This window comes from Plecotus auritus (genome assembly GCF_963455305.1).
Source record: "Plecotus auritus genome assembly, chromosome: 8".
In the NCBI taxonomy this organism is placed as follows: Eukaryota; Metazoa; Chordata; class Mammalia; order Chiroptera; family Vespertilionidae; genus Plecotus; species Plecotus auritus.
The window spans coordinates 175,525,494-175,543,717 of record NC_137782.1 but is presented as its reverse complement, the minus strand read 5'-3'; the positions used below and the strand labels follow the sequence as shown (position 1 = coordinate 175,543,717).

Genomic DNA, 18,224 nt, shown 5'->3' with positions numbered 1-18,224 from the left:
AATACACGTACAGATGGCAACTGATCAATAAAGTGTTTGGAACAACAGAGGATATAGGAAGTGGACTGTCACATAGACCCTCCTGTTCCTATTATATTCCTACTAGTGACCCAGTGCACGAAATTCATGCACATTAAAAGGGGATTAATTAGAGGAAATAATTTAATATTGCTATTTGCCCTTTCTCTATAATAGAAATGTCAGAGATGAAAGAAAATTAGTAAAATGTATATGAAAACCTTCCTCCTGTCAGATTCTGGGGCACTCCATGGGACCCAGAGTCAAGTCCCTGCCCACCCACATGCACCTCAAAATCACGTGAGACCCAGACCCAGCCACCCACCCGCCCCATTGGGCTAGATCCAGACCTGGCCAGACCTACCCTTGTCAAGCCCTGCCGGGCAGGGGGCGTAGCCTCAGGTCCCCTGGCCCAGCGCCAGGACGGGGGGAATGGCCTGAGGTCCTCTGGCCTGGTGCTGGGGCGAGGGGGTGCACTCTGAGGTCCCCTGGCCTGGCGCTGGGGCGGGGGGAGCAGCCTGAGGTCCCCTAGCCCAGCACCAGGATGGGAAGTGCACCTTGAGGTCCCCCATCAAGCCCTGCCAGGTGGGGGGCGTGGCCTCAGGTCCCCTGGCCTGGCACTGGGGTGGGAGGTGCGGCCTGAGGTCCCCCAGCCTGATGCCAGAGCGGGGAGCACAGCCTGAGGTCCCCTGTCAAGCCCCATGGGGGCGGGGGAGGGCGTAGCCTCAGGTCCCTGCTGATTGCTAGTTAAGGCTCCTTATGGGAACTTGGCCTCAGCTGTGGGTGCAGCCATCTTTGTGATGGAGCGATGGTCACTTAGCATATTCCCTCTTTATTAGATAGGATAAAATGTGGGGCTACGTTATTGTGTAGATATTTACATGTGCCCTGCCAGGAAGACTCAAGTTTTCATTTGGAAAAGTTTCCATCCCCCTGAAAGTGACCTCTTAAGGCTCAGTCCCTTTCCTGGCACATCAGACCCAGAACCAGTTTTTAGAGGAGACAGGAAGCCGCCCAGAGTGTCTGATCAGGGTTCACAGCAAACGTGCTGGTCCGTGACCGGCCCCAGGAGAAAGCGAGGGCACGTTCAAGCTCAGTGCTCTGAGGAGCTGCGGCAGAGGCAGCACCAAACCCTCCTCTCCACTTTGCTGCAAGTTTGAAAGATTACTAAGGAGCGAATTGGGTTTTAACACGAGAAAACATGGGAAAAGACAACCTCTGTGAATATCGGGAGGTGCGGGAGTTATAGAGAAGTGCTGCTTTTCATCCATCCTCAAGAATATTTCTTGGTGAAAGTTGGTATTCATGTTCTTTTTGGTTATTTTAGACCTTTTGCCTCTAAATAAAAATAAAAATATTTAGAGACCTCTTGGAACACTAACCAGGTAATTATGAAATGAGTGTAGAGAAATGACTCTACACATGTCGTATATGTGCATGAAAGAAAAATGGAAGGGAGGCAGGGAGAAAAACATACATTCAAAGTGCTCAAATGTCATAATTTAATTAAAAAGTAAACTGAATTTTCTTCCAAAAATTTTAGGAGAATCAGAAAGGAGTATTTTAACCACTGTTAACATGTGAAAACCATTAGCTTTTACTTTCAGAAATTCCAAATTGTGCGTGTTTATGTTCTAGGAGATTTAGGCTTGATGTAATTTCTGAGACTAATGGGAGTAGTCTGAGAAAGGTCTAGTGTGATTAAAGTATATATTTAAAATACACAGTAAACATTAACACTGGCTATAAAATTACAGTATAGGATGTCTTTAATAGTGTCACTTTGCATATATATGTATTTTTAAAGTCTCCTTACAACGATAGTCTCACAGAACTCCAAATGCATACCACAGTGACATAGGGAAAAAATATATGTTTTGTCTGAACACCTTGGACTGACAGTTCACTGAATCTTCTCTCTCTACAGATGTATGCAATGGACACTATTTCCATTTTGTGTTTTTCCTCTTTACCTCTTTACCTCTTCCTCATGACTACCTCTTTCCCCCATCTCAGACGCTCAAGCCTGTCTAATCCATGCCCTCGAGGAGACCCTCCCGCTCTGCCCATCAAACCAACACCCTTCCTGGGCGCTCTTCCAGCGCTGGCTCCTGGCACAAAGCAGTCCCTGTGCTGTCTGCCCTCATCTCATCTTGATGAACTTCCCAGGATGCTTGGTCTGTGCTCATCTCCTAACCCCTCCTTAGGTGGCAGCGAGCTCTCCAATACAGTTGCTCAAACATAAACCATGTGGAAACCACGGTAGCCACCGTTCACCGATTGAAATGATGACTGGATGCCCACAAGTTGTACATGGAATCCAAAATTGGAGGGAAGGAAAAATCAGATCTCACATAGAGAAAAGATGGCAAGAATGGAGAAAATAATGGATATCCACTGTTCTATATACTTCCATATTTCTAAAACGTTTATCAGCAAAACTGGATTCTTTAGAAAATACATTTGTCCAAATTCCCAATATTGATTCCTTTCTTAGAACAGCTATGAATTAGGATTTAAATAATGTGAAAAAGAGAGCACTGTAGGATTAATTATGAAACTATAAAGTTACTACCTCTCAAATGTTATATAAGGGTAGAATATAAATGGCTATTCAAGAAGTGTATCTATAGAAAAGTTCAATTATTTACCCATTGCAACAGAAAAGGAAAGGAAAGCAATTAAATACTCAAGATACAGTCAGTATTGTGGCTAATCTGTCTAATCTATTAAGCTATACTGTTCTGAAGAAAAAAAATCAAATATATTCCTAGTAAGTTATGAAAGTCTACTTTATAGCATTTCTTTAAATACCTTTAGAAATATATTCAATGTTACAAGTCACAAGAAATCACTAATTATTAAATCAATTCTGCTTTTGATTTTAAAATAGAAAAGGTAACTATTAATTCCAAAATGCCTTTCATATACAAAATTAAAAAGATATTTCTACAATCAATTGCTAATATAAGAAATTCCAAGTGGAGAATGAAAGCAAAATTCCACTTCTATAAGTTAATGAGAGAGAGTGACCGTATGTCGGGCTCTGCCACTCCTGAGGCACTCCCGGTGGCTCCCATGACAACGTATGCCATCTCCACAAGGACCCTGTGGAGTCCTGGCTTATCATCCACATCTACAGATCAGGAAACTGATGCCCAGAGAGAACTCTATCCCAGTTTTCAGAGGTAAGCGGCTGAATTACTCCAGCAAGTCTGGGACTAGAGGTGCCTCTTCAGTTACTATGTTATGCAACTGCCCATTCATTGAGATATTCTAATGAGACAAACCGTAAACAAATATAAAAGCAGACTGAAGAGTATAACAAATCCCATTTACCCATCAATCAGTACATCTGGCCAATGTAATTTCATCTGTACCATCATAACCATCACTTCTACATTATTTTGAAGGAAGTCCAGAAATCATAGCATTTTATCTAGAAATCTTTCAGTATGCACCTCTAAATTATAAGAACTTTGTTTTTAGAGAGCCATGACACTATTTACATACCTAAAAAATTAGCAATTCCTTAATGCCATGTAGAACACACTTTAAATAGGTTAAATAGGTTAATACTTTATATTCTAACTAGAGGCCCAGTGCATGAAATTCATGCACTGGTAGGGTCCATAGTGGCTGCCAACTGGGTACTCCCTCCCTTCCCCTGCCCCGCCCGCCCCCTGGTCAAACTCCCAAAGAACTCCGGTCAAGGGGACAATTTGTATACTGCCCTTTTATTATATAGGATGTATGAGGTCCCAACCTTCAGTCAGATTAAATGTTTTTTCCTGACTGTACTTTAATAGCTGAGTTTCATGTAAAAGAAAACACTTAAGGATGGTGAGGGAAATTTACGGGACAAAGTGCCACCTTGAGAGCTAGGTCATGCAGAAGGAAGACATACGCCACCATGTAGGACCTTGCTAATGCCAGAGGCTCTCTCTCCCATTCTCATTCTCATCTCATCACCTATCCCGCTGGCTTGCTCTTGTCACAGTGACTCCTTACACCGCCTTGGGAGGCTAGGCTGTGCCCACCCCTCAGGGAGGTACATGGTTCCCCAGAGGCCATCTCCGAGTTGCCTATCCCTCAATCCCAGGATCACTGTGATTCGGGCATCAGCTGAAGGAGACAGCTCTGGATCATCCCAGCTGTCATCTTTGACCCCCGCCACTTAAAAACGATAGTGAAGATAAAGGAAGCCGACACCAGGTGCACCTTTGTTTCCAGGCCTCTCAGTCATTTGGTATTTCTTCCTATCTTGACCGTTGTGACTGTAAGCCCCACTAAGGGTTTCTGGTCTGGGCACAGATGACAAATTCCCTTTGTTCTATAGCTGAAATGTTATAGGGCTAAGAGTATTTACTTTTCCTATATTTCAGGACTATTCCTGAATGGGACTGCAGTCTAGAGTGCAGAGGAAAATAATGTCTCTTCCATATCAAAACTCACATATTATTGTCACGATTGAGCATTGAACACAGAAGCAGCAGCAGGAGAGAGAGGGGAAAAAAAGGTGGAAGGAGAGGATGGAGGGAGGGAGGAAAGGAAGGGCAGGGCAGGGAGGGAGGCAATAAGTCTCTTCCTCAAACTTCTACTGGCACCTTGCTCCATGGCCAGGTTGCTTTTCCCACCCAGTTAATTGCACCTCGAAGTTTATTAGTTGGTTAGTTTTGAGCTGAGTAAAAGCCTTTACTGTATGTCCCTTTGGCTGATCTATGTTTATGAGGGTTTTTTATTTATAGCCTCAAATTGGCAGACACTGGACTCTAGGCACTGATATTTTTTTTTCACTCACTTCTTCTACTCAGGGAATATAAACCGTGAAGATTAAGTAGGCATCTATTGTTTACTGGATGTACTTACAATGTTTAAAGAAGCAGAGACCAGCATGTAGCAAAAAGTCAAGAATGCAAATTAAGAGGTCAATGAAACAAAAGCTTTGATGTGGTAAATTTTATGGAATTTGAAATAGATAAGATGCAAGAAGTACTAAAGATAAATATCAAGAAAGAGGGAAATAAAGAAATAATAAATATAATCATTCACAAAATTTAAAAAGACAATATTAATGAACTAAACACATGTGAACTAAAAGAGAAGGCACTCTTAGAGAAGTCAAGCATGCAACACTTATGCTCATGTGCAGTTCATGGATTAATGTGTTTATGGATTAATGTGTTTTTGTTGTTTCTATATTTTTGCATATCAAAGTTGCCCTGTTAATAAATATTTACCTCTAGGATAACCAAATGTTCCAGAAACTACTTGCAGTTCAGAGTTTTGAGTAGGAAAGTCTTTTGCGCCATCCCACCCCCCGAGAGCAGTCCAGAGGTGGGCAGCTAAGACTCAGGTGACTTCAACCCTGACTCTGCCTCTTCGATTTGACCTGTGTACAGAAGGGCAGCAATGAAAGAACTAGGAAAGATCACCAACACGTGATCTGGCACAGATGTGTCATTAAAGACCAAGACCAAGACTAGCCACACCCTCAGCTTCCCAATTACTGAGTACGGATGTGGAAATCTCACAGTGAAGAAAGCTGTTGGAAAAATATTGATTCCTTTGCAATATGTTGTTGGAGGAGAGCTTTATGGACACCCTGGACCTCCACCACAAGGACAAACAAGTGCGTCCTAGAGCAAATTACCCGAAACATCTCTGGAGGCAAAAAGGATAAAACTGAAGCTGTCCTACTTTGGGCAAATCATGAGAAGGCAGAGTTCTTTAGAAAAGACATTAATGCTGGAAAAATAGAAGGCAGCAAGAAAAGAGGGAGACCAAATACGATATGGATTGACTCCATAAAAGAAGCCACAGGCATGAGTCTACAGGAGCTGAGCAGGGCTGTGAGGACAGGACACTATGGACATCACTCATTCATAGGGTCAGCAGGAGTCACAGCCAACTCAATGGCAAGTAACACACATGTTCCACAACCTTCTTTTCCAGCTTTCTCCTCCTTGGTATGGGAATGATAATGTTTCCTACCTTGGGAGAAGTGTCAGCCTCACAGGACAGTTCTACCACAGAAGCATGCATGATTGTGACCACACGTTTGCTGCAGGTGTGAAAGGAATATTCCCACGACCTAAGTGGCCTCAGAGTTATGTAATCTAGAACCCAGGCCCCAAGCACAAGATTCCAACCTACAATTTGGAGTGAGAGCCCTGCAGAGATTACTGTAACTTCCATTTTATAGACGAAGTAGCTGAAGTCTAATGAAATGGAGTGGCTTGCTGAAACTGGCAGATCCAGGACAGATATCCAAAGTCCCCCCATTTTTATTTCAGGTTTATCTTTTACACCAAACTCACATACCATGGCAAGGCTTCTCATGTCACAATTACTAACAGTTTGGGGCAAGTGACTTGTGTGCATTTTAACACAATCATTGGTAATCTGCACAAAGGTGGGAGGACATCTCTGTCTTCATGGTCAATTGGGGAAAACTCTTCAACTAGCCCATGACTGTTACCAAAACTGAGGTCAAATTTATTACTTTATAGAAATTTATCAGGCTTAGTGTGGTAGCAGTTTAATTACCTTAAATAGGGTAAATTATTTAACATATATTTAGGAAAATATGGTAACTACCATCAAATATCTGAAATGCTGTTCTATGAAAAAGAAATTAACCTTTAGCAGCTACAACAGTTTCTGACCCTAGCAGATTCTTAAAATATATCCCTTGAATTAGGCTGAGTTGAATATATCTCATTCTTAATCTCTCCAGGGGCTAAAGAACAATTGGCATATAATATCAAATCATAATCTCATATCAAAAATATTGCGAATAATATTTCAACCATTAACACAAAACAATGGAATGGGCTGACTTGCTGGGTAGTAGGCTATTCATTTCCAGAAATATTCAAGAAGTCAAACAACAACAACAACCCTCCTTTTCATAAGGTGGGGAGGGTGGGAGCCAGAAGTGTTGGTAGGGTACACTCTGTGGTACAGTATAATGAACACAATACAGTATTTATTGTGGATTTTGAAATATTCAAGGTTAGGCATCAAGAATAATCATGGTCACTGTACAAATGGCTAATAATGAGATTATATTTTAAAGCAAATTTGTTATAGTGCTTTTCATACTATATATCTAGCACTCAATGTAAGTATAGATTCTTTTACTAAAGGGTGAACACCTCAAAATCATGGGCCATGTCCAATCCACTTGCATATCAATATTGTCTAGCTTAAACAGTAGGTACTTCATATGCTGAATTAATATCTAGTGTAAGATTTGGAACTGAATTCTTGGTAATTCATAATATATATTGAAATAAAATTTTAGTCTTTTAAGCCTCATACTATGAGATTACTTTTTCTTAAATTCCTTTTTGAGGGTCAGTGAGGACTGAAAAAGATAATGAGTAGGAACTCACACAAAGTGGCCCTAGCTCAAAGTAAACACATAATGCATGCTAACTGTTATTAACAATTTGCCTCTCTATGAATAAGTCTTTAGAAAAGAGGAGTTTTACAAAAGAATAAACGATTTCAAAAAATATCACTTTTGCCTCTCTACACTCTGAGTTTGTCACAGGCTCCATCTGATGGACAGAGGAGATGCCAGGATGCAGGGGTTATACACAAAGGCTCCTTCGGTACTACCCACCAATTAGTTTTTAGAGTTTTTATGAGGCCCCAATTAAATAATCTGAGTGGAAGTGTCTGAAATTCACAAGGAGCCATGTAAATATCAGGAATAAAAAAAGAAGTTGAAAACACTGTGTAGAAACATAATTTGGGATTAAGGCCCTCAGCTTGACTTGTTTTTCTGAAACATTTAGAGTACATACAATGTTCTCATCAGTGTAAAGATATAAGAATAAGTCATAGCTGATGTATCAGCTTAATGTGCATATTTAATAAACGGAACAATAAAGTAAAACTGAAGCATCTAAATATCAAACACAAGAAATACGGGTAGGAAAGTACCCTTTCTCAATTGGCCTAACTCAACATCAGGCATCCAGCATTCTGAGTTCTACTTGTTTCAGGCAACCTTTATGATCCTAACGTAAGTGCAAGGCCCCATCCGCATGAACATACCGCATTCTGTGACTCCTCAAATGTTAATGTGGGTCAGACAGATGACCAGGCGGCATCTGCACGCACCTCAGCCACGGCCTCCAAGGGAGCTTCCCTGCAAGAGAGAGAAAACGTGGTCAGTGGACCTGAGAACATGCCTCTGACTTAGTGGAAATGGAGTTTCCCGATGTGGGAGCACCTCTCCTTGAGCCAGTGGAGCTGTGCACAGGGCTCTGCACGCACTGCACTTCAGCTGAGGAACAGTCTGGAGCTACCCACCCTGTCGTCTCCTCAGAGCTGTAGTGCTTTTGAAATAAGTCTGTTTTTAATAAAGTTACAGAGCAAGGTCAGGTGTGTGAAACTTGGGTAAGTCCCTAGGACCCTGGCATACAAAGACCACCAACAAAGGGAGATGAGTCTGAATGAGCTCAAATGCCCAGGACACTGCCGGCTTGTCAGGTTATAATCACTGTTGTGAACAGAAGGTTCTGGACTACAGGCGAGCGCTCCAGAACCAAACCTGGCTGTGCCTGCAGAATCAAATATGGACCTCAAAATCAGACTGCCTACCTAAGGCCGTGTCAGTACTAAGAAAGAAAGATGGAAAGAGGAAAAAAGACATTTCTGATATTTTCTGTTTTCTAGGTTTACAGGGGAAGCTGGGGTAACTGAAGAAAAGGAAAAGAATTCCTTTGGAACACAAGTTCAACTTTTTCTAACCACCAACCATATTCATTCCAATTTTAGCAATTCTGTGGGAGGAAAAATGAAACATGAAATTCTATGCCTTCCACTTTGCATATATTCCTTACTTCTACCTGGAATGCCCTCTCTCTCCAGGTCTTCACAGCCTACCCAGAGTCACACTTCCGATTGTGTGTGATGATGGTGAGAAAAGTAAGAATCTTCCTATGAAGAACAACAGCACAAACAATAACTACCATTACTGAACGTCTAACTGAGAAGCCAGACTCTATTAGATACTGTGGCCCCATGACCTCACTTAATCCTCAAAGATAGGAAATATAAATGTTATATCGGCTCAAGATGTGAGGTAGCTCGCTGAGACACACAGCTAGAACAAGGTTAACAGTACTCAGACCAGCTCTTTCTGATTCCAGAGTTCCTTGTATGTCTCCATTTTTCTCAGACTCTCCAACATTTAAACCTTGGATTCTTATTTTCGAAGAAAATATCTAACATTTGTGGACGTGCTCTGGTTCACATACAGAAATAGACTGTTTTGTAGATAGAGTCGATGACTCTTCCAGGACAATATAATCATTATTAAAATGTGGAGACCATCTTAGATCATTCAAAATCTAATCAAATATGTGTACACTTTTAAAAGAAGTAATGCAGATATCAACTGTCTGATGATTTCTAATAAATGGGGAAAATAAAACAAAGAACCCATTAGAAGATACTTCTGAGAATTTCAGGCCTTAGGAATCTTACTTATAACAGAAAATAACAGTAAATCTAGTTTCTACGTGGGTTAGAGTTATCTTGCCTATTGTAAGTCAGAAATAAAGGTCTTAATGGTTTTAAGTGGCCCAAATGCTTGCCTGCACATGGTGACATGGACACAGCAAACAAAGTGGCTCAGTGCTGGCTGCAGACAACTATGCAAGACACCTAGAGCCTTGCTTCTTCTCCCGCCTCTGAATGATTATCTGCAAAATGGAGAGAGAGGTGCACAGATAGTGAGGGCAGGGAGGGAAGGGCTAATCAGAAGAACAAACTTGGTGTCAAAAACAACTCTGCTGAGATCTCACTTAAAAAGAGAAGTTTATGGCAAACAAATAGAATTAATGCTCATGTAATCAAGAAGAAAGGATAGTTGTGCATATAGATTTGTATGCATGTGTATATGTGTGTACACACTAATTTCTTCTAAAATTGCCATTCCTTCCATTTTCATCCTGGCTGTAATGCAAAGTACTAGGTTTACAACCTGTACAGATGCTCAAAAGTAAGTGATTTAAAGAACCATTAAACTAATAGGGGCCAGTCCCAATTTTTTAATTTTGTTTTAAAACTAGAGGCCTGGTGCACGAAATCCATGCACAAGTAGGGTCCCTAGGCCTGGCTGGCAATCAGGGCCAATCAGGGCCTTCCAGCTGCCCGCCAGGGCCTTCCTTTGCTCTGCGCCACCCCCTGGTGGTCAGTGCACATCACAGCGAACGATCAAACTCCCGGTCTCCCAGTCGAACTCCTGGGGGACACTTTGCATATTAACCTTTTATATATATAATATATAAGATGGCCCTAGCTGGTTTGGCTCAGTGGATAGAGCGTCGGCCTGCGGACTAAAGGGTCCCAGGTTCAATTCCAGTCAAGGGCATGTACCTTGGTTGCAGGCACATCCCCAGTGGGGGGTGTGCAGGAGGCAGCTGATCGATGTTTCTCTCTCATCGATGTTTCTAACTCTCCCTCTCCCTTCCTCTCTGTAAAAAATCAATAAAATATATTTTAAAAAAAAAAGATGTAAATAAGCACATCACTGCATATGGGGAAAAAGTCAGAATTTCAAAATTACACAGGGTGACTTTCTCATTTGTAAAATGAGGGTAATAGATGGTTAGACAATCTTTAAGATTTCTGACCTTTGCAATTAAGCTTTAATTATCCAGTAAGTTCTGGAAGTTGGTCTTTAAATTTATATAAATACCAGAGGCCTGGTGCACAAATTTATGCATGGGTGGGGTCCAAACAGCCCATCCCAAGGCCTGATCAGGGCCAGCTGGCAGGGGGGAGGGGCCACAGGAGGTCAGCCGGCCGGCCCTGTCCCTGATCGGGTGAGGGGGGCGATTGGCCAGGGGGGTTGGGGTGAGGTTGGTCGACCAGCCCAGCCCCTGATCAGGGTGGAGGGCCGATTGGGGGCCGGGTCGGCCAGGGGGAGGGGCTGCGGGAGGTTGGCTGGGTGGCCCCACCCCACATCGAGCCAGCTGGCAGACCACAGTGCGTGTCATAGCGACCGGTCATTCCAGTTGTTCCAGTCATTCCAGTCACTTGGCTTTTATATATATAGATTCTAGTTACCTTACAATATTTCATATTGTCTTTTAAATCAATAAAATCATAGTTGTTTATGCATCAATCTCACCACTTTTAAACAGAGGAAAAGTGATAAACTTTCCATGGAAATAATAATATCAATGAAACTAAAACTTTATAAACCAGCATCAACTTTGGAACTTAACACTTTGGAGACTTAAGCAGAGTGATAGCAGAACTCAAGGCTTGACTTCCAGAACTCTCTGGGAGATACACAGATCACACTAAAATATTCACTTGCCCTCTTCTATAGCTGTCCCAAAACAGAAATCAGATTTCTTATTAGATACATGATGTGGTCTCATTTTAAAACCGATAGCTTCTTAAATCAAAATTAGTGAATAACAAAACTTATTTTCCCTAAGGTAATTAAAAAACTTCTTACCCTTTGATATAAGCTCTAGGCTTATTCTTCTGTTTTTAAGGGGGTTTCTGTGGCTCTTGACTAGAGAAGCAAGTTGAGATTCCTTATTCCCTGAGGGAGCCCATGGGGATACTTGCCCAGGCAAACAGAATCCTTCACTGACAAGAGTGAGGCTGAACATCAAAAAGGATGGCTATTTGGTTCCTCAACCCTGAAGAAACCCTGCTAGATAACACTGCCTGGCTAATGAGGGCATATTCTATCTTATGCTGGTAGATTGGTTGGATCTTTTTTTGCATATTAACATAAATGTCTGTTTCTTTATGTCTTCTATTTATATACATATTTTTGAGGCTTATACTATTTCCTACCCACACTTCAAGTATCATCGTTGTGTAGTTAGTTGCTCATACTCTTAATTTTTAAAAAAATGCACTATTCGCTTTTTTTTCAGGCTAGACTAGCTTAATTTAGTGAGCCAATTTCCATATGTAATTTATGAAAAAGGTGGACTATGAGAGGTAAATACAAAATATCTTCAAATACAAAGTATCTTCAAATCTGAAAACCCTCTGCGAATGGAGTATGCAGATGACTGACGTTTTAAAGTATCTGATATCGGAGAAATTATGTGACTTTCTCAGCATTGTCTGAGATGAAAAATGAGATTTATATGTAGATCCAATTAATTGCCTATGGAGTCAGCAATCCCCAAGCCCCAAGCTCACCTGCGTCATGTCATAAACACAGCCTCACACTAACCCCAGTGCCAACAGGACCCCATGAGGCAGGTCCCAGGAGGTGGAGGAAACAAGGGAGGGTGTGCAGTGAAAGGAAATTTGCTCCCTGGGGAAGGCCTCCCCAAGTTAGGTTTAGGATTTCCAGTGGGAGTCTGGGTATTTTTGTTCTGACAAAGCCTTGGCAACCCATCATCACAATCACTCATGAGTATCATGATGTAAGCCACCCAACTGCAAATTACAGTACCGGCAAAAAGGCTCCTCTACTCACTCTGGAATCCCTTTCTTGGGCTCATTTCCTCAAGAGTAAAAGAAGAACCTTTGAAAACTTGTCATCTAATCATGTTCTCTACCTCCAAGTGCCCCCAGCTCACATCCAACCCTGGGCTGCACAAATGTTCATGTGCCCAGGAGGCAAGCAGGGGCAGGATTGAGCTGGGCAGGTCTGGAGCCCTGGCTTCTACTTTCTCTGCTTTCATTTTTTTAAAAAAGAGTTGCTATGAGCAGGCTGGAAGAGATCAATAGGGGGAAAAAGGGAGACTTATGTAATACTTTCAACAATAAAGATTAAAAAGAAAAGTTGCTATGCCCTGACAGAGAGGGAGGAAAACAGAGTAGTTCTCAACCCTGGATGCATATTAGAATCCCTGGGGAGCTTTTAAAACACACTGAGGTCCACCTTCAGATACTGGGATTTAATTGGCCGGAAGTAAAGCCCAGGCAGGCATCAGTATTTCTTCTTTTGTAAATTAAATTTATTGGGATAACACTGGTTGAAGACATTATATAAATTTCAGGTGTACAACTTTATACAATACAAAATCTGTATACTCCATTGTGTACTCATCACCCAAAGTCTAGTCTCATTCCATCAGCATATATCTGACCCCTTTTTACCTTCTTCTTTAAAAACTCCCCAAGTGATCCTAACGTGCAGCAAGGTTTAGAACCACTGAATCAAAAAAAAAAAAAGGCTCAAAATCTAATTAAAGAACCAGATTTGCGTCGGTATTCTGCCACTTCCTAGCAGTGTGAACTTTACAATTCAACTAGCTCCTCCGTTAGTGGAATAAAAAGAAAAGATTAGACTGTCATAGTCACCTTATAGGGCTAAGGTAAAAAATCAAAATGGAAATATAAGATAAAACCTGATTTTAAAAATACAGCTCTACATAAATTCTGTCTCTACTTAAGCAAAACGCTGAGAGGTAAAACTCAAAACTATGGACAAGGCACAGAAGCAACACAAGCAGCGAGAAGGATCAAAAATCAGAGAAAAGGGTCACGTTCTTGGGTTTTAGCACGAAGCTGAGGCGGTTTTCCTATTTCTTGACTCTGAACCCAGCGGTTTCCGATTTGAGCTGACACCCCTGTAAGATGACAGCGTCCTGGACTGAGGGCGCCATGGGTTCCTATGCTGGCGCTCACGTCAGAAGAGCCCTGAGCCTGAGGCGTGGAAGATTTTTTTTTTTAATATATTTTATTGATATTTTACAGAAAGGAAGGGAGAGGGAGAGAGAGTTAGAAACATCAATGAGAGAGAAACATCGATCAGCTGCCTCCTGCACACCCCCCACTGGGGATGTGCCCGCAACCAAGGTACATGCCCTTGACCCGGAATCGAACCCGGGACCCTTCAGTCTGCAGGCCGACGCGCTATCCACTGAACCAAACCGGTTAGGGCGACGCGCGGAAGATTTAATGCGGTGGCCACGGACCCACCCAGCCAAGGGACGACGCAGCGACTCGGGGGGCCGAGAGGCAGGACACGGAGCCGAGGGCAGACCCCAGCCTTATCTAAGCCCGGTCCCCTCGCGGCCGAGACGAGGCCGCAAAGGGCGACACAGGCGCTAAGGGAACAACAGGCAGGGAGGTGCCGTTCCCACCGAGGCAGGCGGCCCACCTCCCCGAGGCCCAGCGCCCGGGCTGCGCACTCGGCGGCGGGGAGGCCTCCGGGCCAGGGTCCCCTGGGGCACGAGTCCGCACACGCGGGTTTGGGAGGGCCCTGCCTCTGTGTCACCGGGCTTCGTCTGTGCCTTTCCAGTGTTTTTGTGAGCAGTGTCCTAGCTTTCACTGGGGCGCCTCCCGAAACCTGAACATGGGTGCTGAGAGAGCCGGTGGGGGCACTGACACCACAGGGGCTCCCGGGAGGACCACCTGGTCTCCTAGGCGGACTGCCTGCCCTCACAGCCTCGGGTGTGCGCCCCCTCGGGTGTCCGGTGTGACCCTCCCTTGGGTGTCCGGTGTGTCACCCCCCTCAGGTGTCCGGTGTGTCCCTCCCCTCGGATGTCCGGTGTGTCACCCCCCTCGGGTGTCCGGTGTGTCCCTCCCCTCGGATGTCCGGTGTGTCCCTCCCTCGGGTGTGCCCCACCTCAGGTGTTCGGTGTGTCCCTCCCCTCAGGTGTGCCCCCGCTCGGTGTGCCCCCCTCGGGTGCGTGGCCCCCCTCAGGTGGGGCCTGCAATCCCACTCCCTGAAGTCCATGCGAAAACGCACAGGAAACCAGATAAAAACGCCCGCAGAGCCCGCAGCCGGTGCGAACCCTGGGAAACCCCCAGTCCCTGCTCCTCCGCGCGGTGACAGGACACCCCTGCCCGAGGGACCAGAGGGGGTCGCGCAGGTGGGCGCGGGCCGGCCTCAGGGGCACCCGGCCTTCGCCCACAAGGACTAGTCCCAGCGCGGGGCCCGCTCGCAGGAAGGCGCGGGGCGAACGGTACCTGGTGGTGTCCGCCCTCGGATGCCCGAAGACCCGGTCTCCACAACGAGAAGGCGGGGCAGCAGGGCGGCTGGGAGGAGGAGCAGGAGCGAAGGTGCGAAGTCGGAGAGCCCGGGCGCTCAGGCCCCAGGCAGCCCAGGCTCACCCGGCCGCACGCACCGCGAGGCTGGCCTGGGCGTCGTCGAGCCCGCCACCTGGAAGCAGAGACACAGCCCGGTGCCCGCGAAGCGCCGCGCCTCCTCCCGCAGGCCCATGAAAGCGGGTAGCGCGTGGACGCGGACAGGCGGGCCTCGGCCTCCTCAGCGCAGCAAGCCTCCCGCTTACAGTCCCTCGCCGCCATCCTCAGGCGCCTCCTGCACTTCCGGTGCATGGCACTTACTTCCGGTGGGCGTGAGCGGGAAGCCCTGGGCCCAGGCGAGGACGTCACTTCCGGCGGCGCCCTGGCCTCCCAGAAGTGAAGGTGAGTGAGTGGAGCAGCGCTGGGTGAGGATGGCGCTGTGCCTCCAAAGGTGTGAGGCCACGCGGGCCCTGCGGAACCGGCCACAGGGACCCAGGCGGCTCAGTCACGCGCCGTGACAGTGAGGAAGCTTCCCGGACGCACGAAAGCCGTGTCATCAGAGGGAGCCGTGCCATGACCTCGCCCCGGGCCCAGGCGCAGTCAGGTACCGCTACGACACTGACGCTGCGGTGCAGGCCGCAGCGGCTTCATGCGGGAGGCCCGAGGCCAGGTGAGGCCGCCCAGCAGGGCCCCAAACCACCCTCCACGGTTGGATTTGTTGCCGCACTGTCTCCAGTGCCCCCGAGGCCGAGGCCCAATGGTGGGATGGACGTTGTGTTCCCATTGCTATGTGAATCCCGAGAGAGAAGGGAAGGGACGCAGCCTTCAGACTAGGAATTACCTCCGTTTCACAAAGGAGGCCAAATTGTCTTAAATGTGCTTCCTGTTATATATAGCTCATGGTTAAGGAGGGTGAGGGTGCCCTGCCCATAGGATCATGGCGATGTAATCCATTATAACTCAAATGGAACCTGAGGCGCACTTTACCGTTCACCTTGCAGAAGAAAGCAATTAAGTGCTTGCGGAAACAGGAGCATCTGCACAACACAGCTGGGTCGTAGAGGATAGAGACCCCCTGCCTCTGTGTCAATACCTGTATCTGTGTCTACTCAGACAGTCCCTGTCCTCAAGCAGCTAATGGTCCAGGTACAGAAGCCGTCGGCGTCCACAAACTAGATCAGCTAAATGCAATTATGTCATGAACTCCCCATCATGGTAAGCATTCAAGCAAAGAGTGGATCAGCAGATGAATACCCGCCAGGCATGTTTCAGGGAGAATCCCTGAATCTGGCTATGTGCTGGACCCTACGAAATTTATGACACATCTCTCTCTCTCAGAAAAGTCTATGATGTAATAAGTCAGTGGTGCTCAACCTTCCTAATGCCGCGACCCTTTAATGCAGTTCCTCGTGTGGTGGTGACCCCCAACCCTAAAATTATTTTCATTGCTACGTCATAACCGTAATTTTGCTACTGTTAGGAATCGTAATGTAAATATCTGTGTTTTTCCGATGGTCTTGGGCTCTACAGCAGCGGTCGCGACCCACAGGTTGAGAACCACTAGCAGGGTCGCCTAAGACCATCGGAAAACAGATATTTATGATTCATAACAGTAGCAAAATTATGGTTATGACGTAGCAACGAAAATAATTTTAGGGTTGAGGGTCACCACCACACGAGGAACTGCATTAAAGGGCCGCGGCATTAGGAAGGTTGAGCACCACTGTTAAGTGCTGAGGTCTTTGGCGTAGATACATAGGAAATCCAGAAAAGAGAAACTGTAGACTGGGTAAGGAGTCAGGCCCAGAGGTCTGAAGCCTGAGTATGGGTCAGATGAGAAGAGAAGACGGCAGAAGGAATTTGAATCACGGCACACTGGAAACCAGGACGATGGCAGTCCACGTTGAACACGAATATCCTGAAAACCGTTTTATCTGTTGTGTATCGTCCATTTGGTAAATTGTGTGTAGCAAGAACACAAACATCCGATCGTTCCTTCTGCTGTCCAGCCACTGCATGAAGCTTACCCAGAACATGGATGCCTTGCATTATGGGGGAGGGAAAGTCAGCCAAATGTGGATGTTGCCAGAGAGAAGGAGCAGGAGAGAGAGACAGAGTGACAGAGAGAAACACAGAGACAGAGACAAAAACAAACTTTCTGTCCTCGACATCCGTTTATTTCAAAAGCATGACAACCCAAATACATAGAATCAAGGAATTCAAGAGCAGTGTTACAGGTTATAACCAAGCCAGAATCCGTCAAAAGGAACCTTGAGTGATAAACTTTGATATAAAATTCACCTGAAACACAAGTAGAAGACCTGCCGCTGCTCCCAAAATAAAAGCTATTTGAGAGACAGAGGAAACTGCCTTTTAAAGCAAACGGAAGAAAAAGTTACTGAGCAGAAAAGTCCAGTTCTCCAATAAAGAGTGCTTATCCTGGCTCTACTGGTTTGGCTCAGTGGATAGAGCATTGGCCTGTGGACTGAAGCAGTGGTTGCCAACTGGTGGTCCGTGAGGTCCGAAAGGCTGGTGACCGCTGGACTGAAGGGTCCTGGGTTCAATTCCAGTCCAGGGCACATGCCTGGGTTTCAGGCTCCATCCCCAGGAGGGGGCATGCAGGAGGTAGCCAATCAGTGATTCTCATCATTGATGTTTCTCTCTCTCCTTTCCTCTCTGAAATTAATAAGAGTATATTTTAAAAGAATCTTGTCCTATTGAGTAAACTTACTATTCCCCTCTAGGTGATTTTTTTTTTTTTTAAAGAGAAAGGGCATGATTCGTGACACATTTCCATTTCGAGGGTTGTCCCCCTTTGTTTAAGAAATTAAAAAAGATTTTTGATTAATATTGGGATGCTTTTTTTGATGGAACGTGATTTTTTTTTTTTTTGCCAGTATTTCAGCGTTGATACAGACATTTCATTTTTTCTAGCAATGCTGTCTAACATCATTAACTCCAGGAGAAAAGGACAGGGAGATGGGCGTGGAGAAGAGGCTTGAGGACCCGACAATGTCAAGGTAAGGAGATCAGCAGGGACGCTAGCACAGAGGCAAACGCTGCTGTGCAATGCATGTGCTGTCTCTGCGGTGCTCAAGGCACGGCTCGGTGTTTCAGGCTGGGGACGGAAGCCCATGGCTGGCCTCGGGAACAAGCTTCTCTCTCACGGGCAGGTCATTAAGAGGCTAGAGCAGTGGTCGGCAAACTGCGGCTCGCGAGCC

The 18,224-nt window shown here is 45.3% G+C and overlaps 2 protein-coding genes across 20 annotated transcripts in view; one reads left to right on the top strand and one right to left on the bottom strand.

Annotated features, from left to right (window-relative positions):
- The window catches only part of TPO (thyroid peroxidase), a gene marked incomplete at its 5' end in the record, with an annotated part of 445,236 nt that overhangs the window by 386,522 nt on the left and 40,490 nt on the right, over nucleotides 1-18,224 (top strand). The gene's annotated exons all lie outside the window — the stretch shown is intronic.
- Nucleotides 1-18,224, bottom strand: part of MYT1L (myelin transcription factor 1 like) — a 297,774-nt gene that overhangs the window by 246,776 nt on the left and 32,774 nt on the right. For all 19 annotated transcript variants that reach the window (XM_080683275.1, XM_080683277.1, XM_080683265.1 and 16 more), the window contains one exon: nucleotides 8,089-8,182. The gene's annotated coding sequence lies outside the window, so the exon portion shown is untranslated. The remainder of the gene's footprint in view (nucleotides 1-8,088; nucleotides 8,183-18,224) is intronic.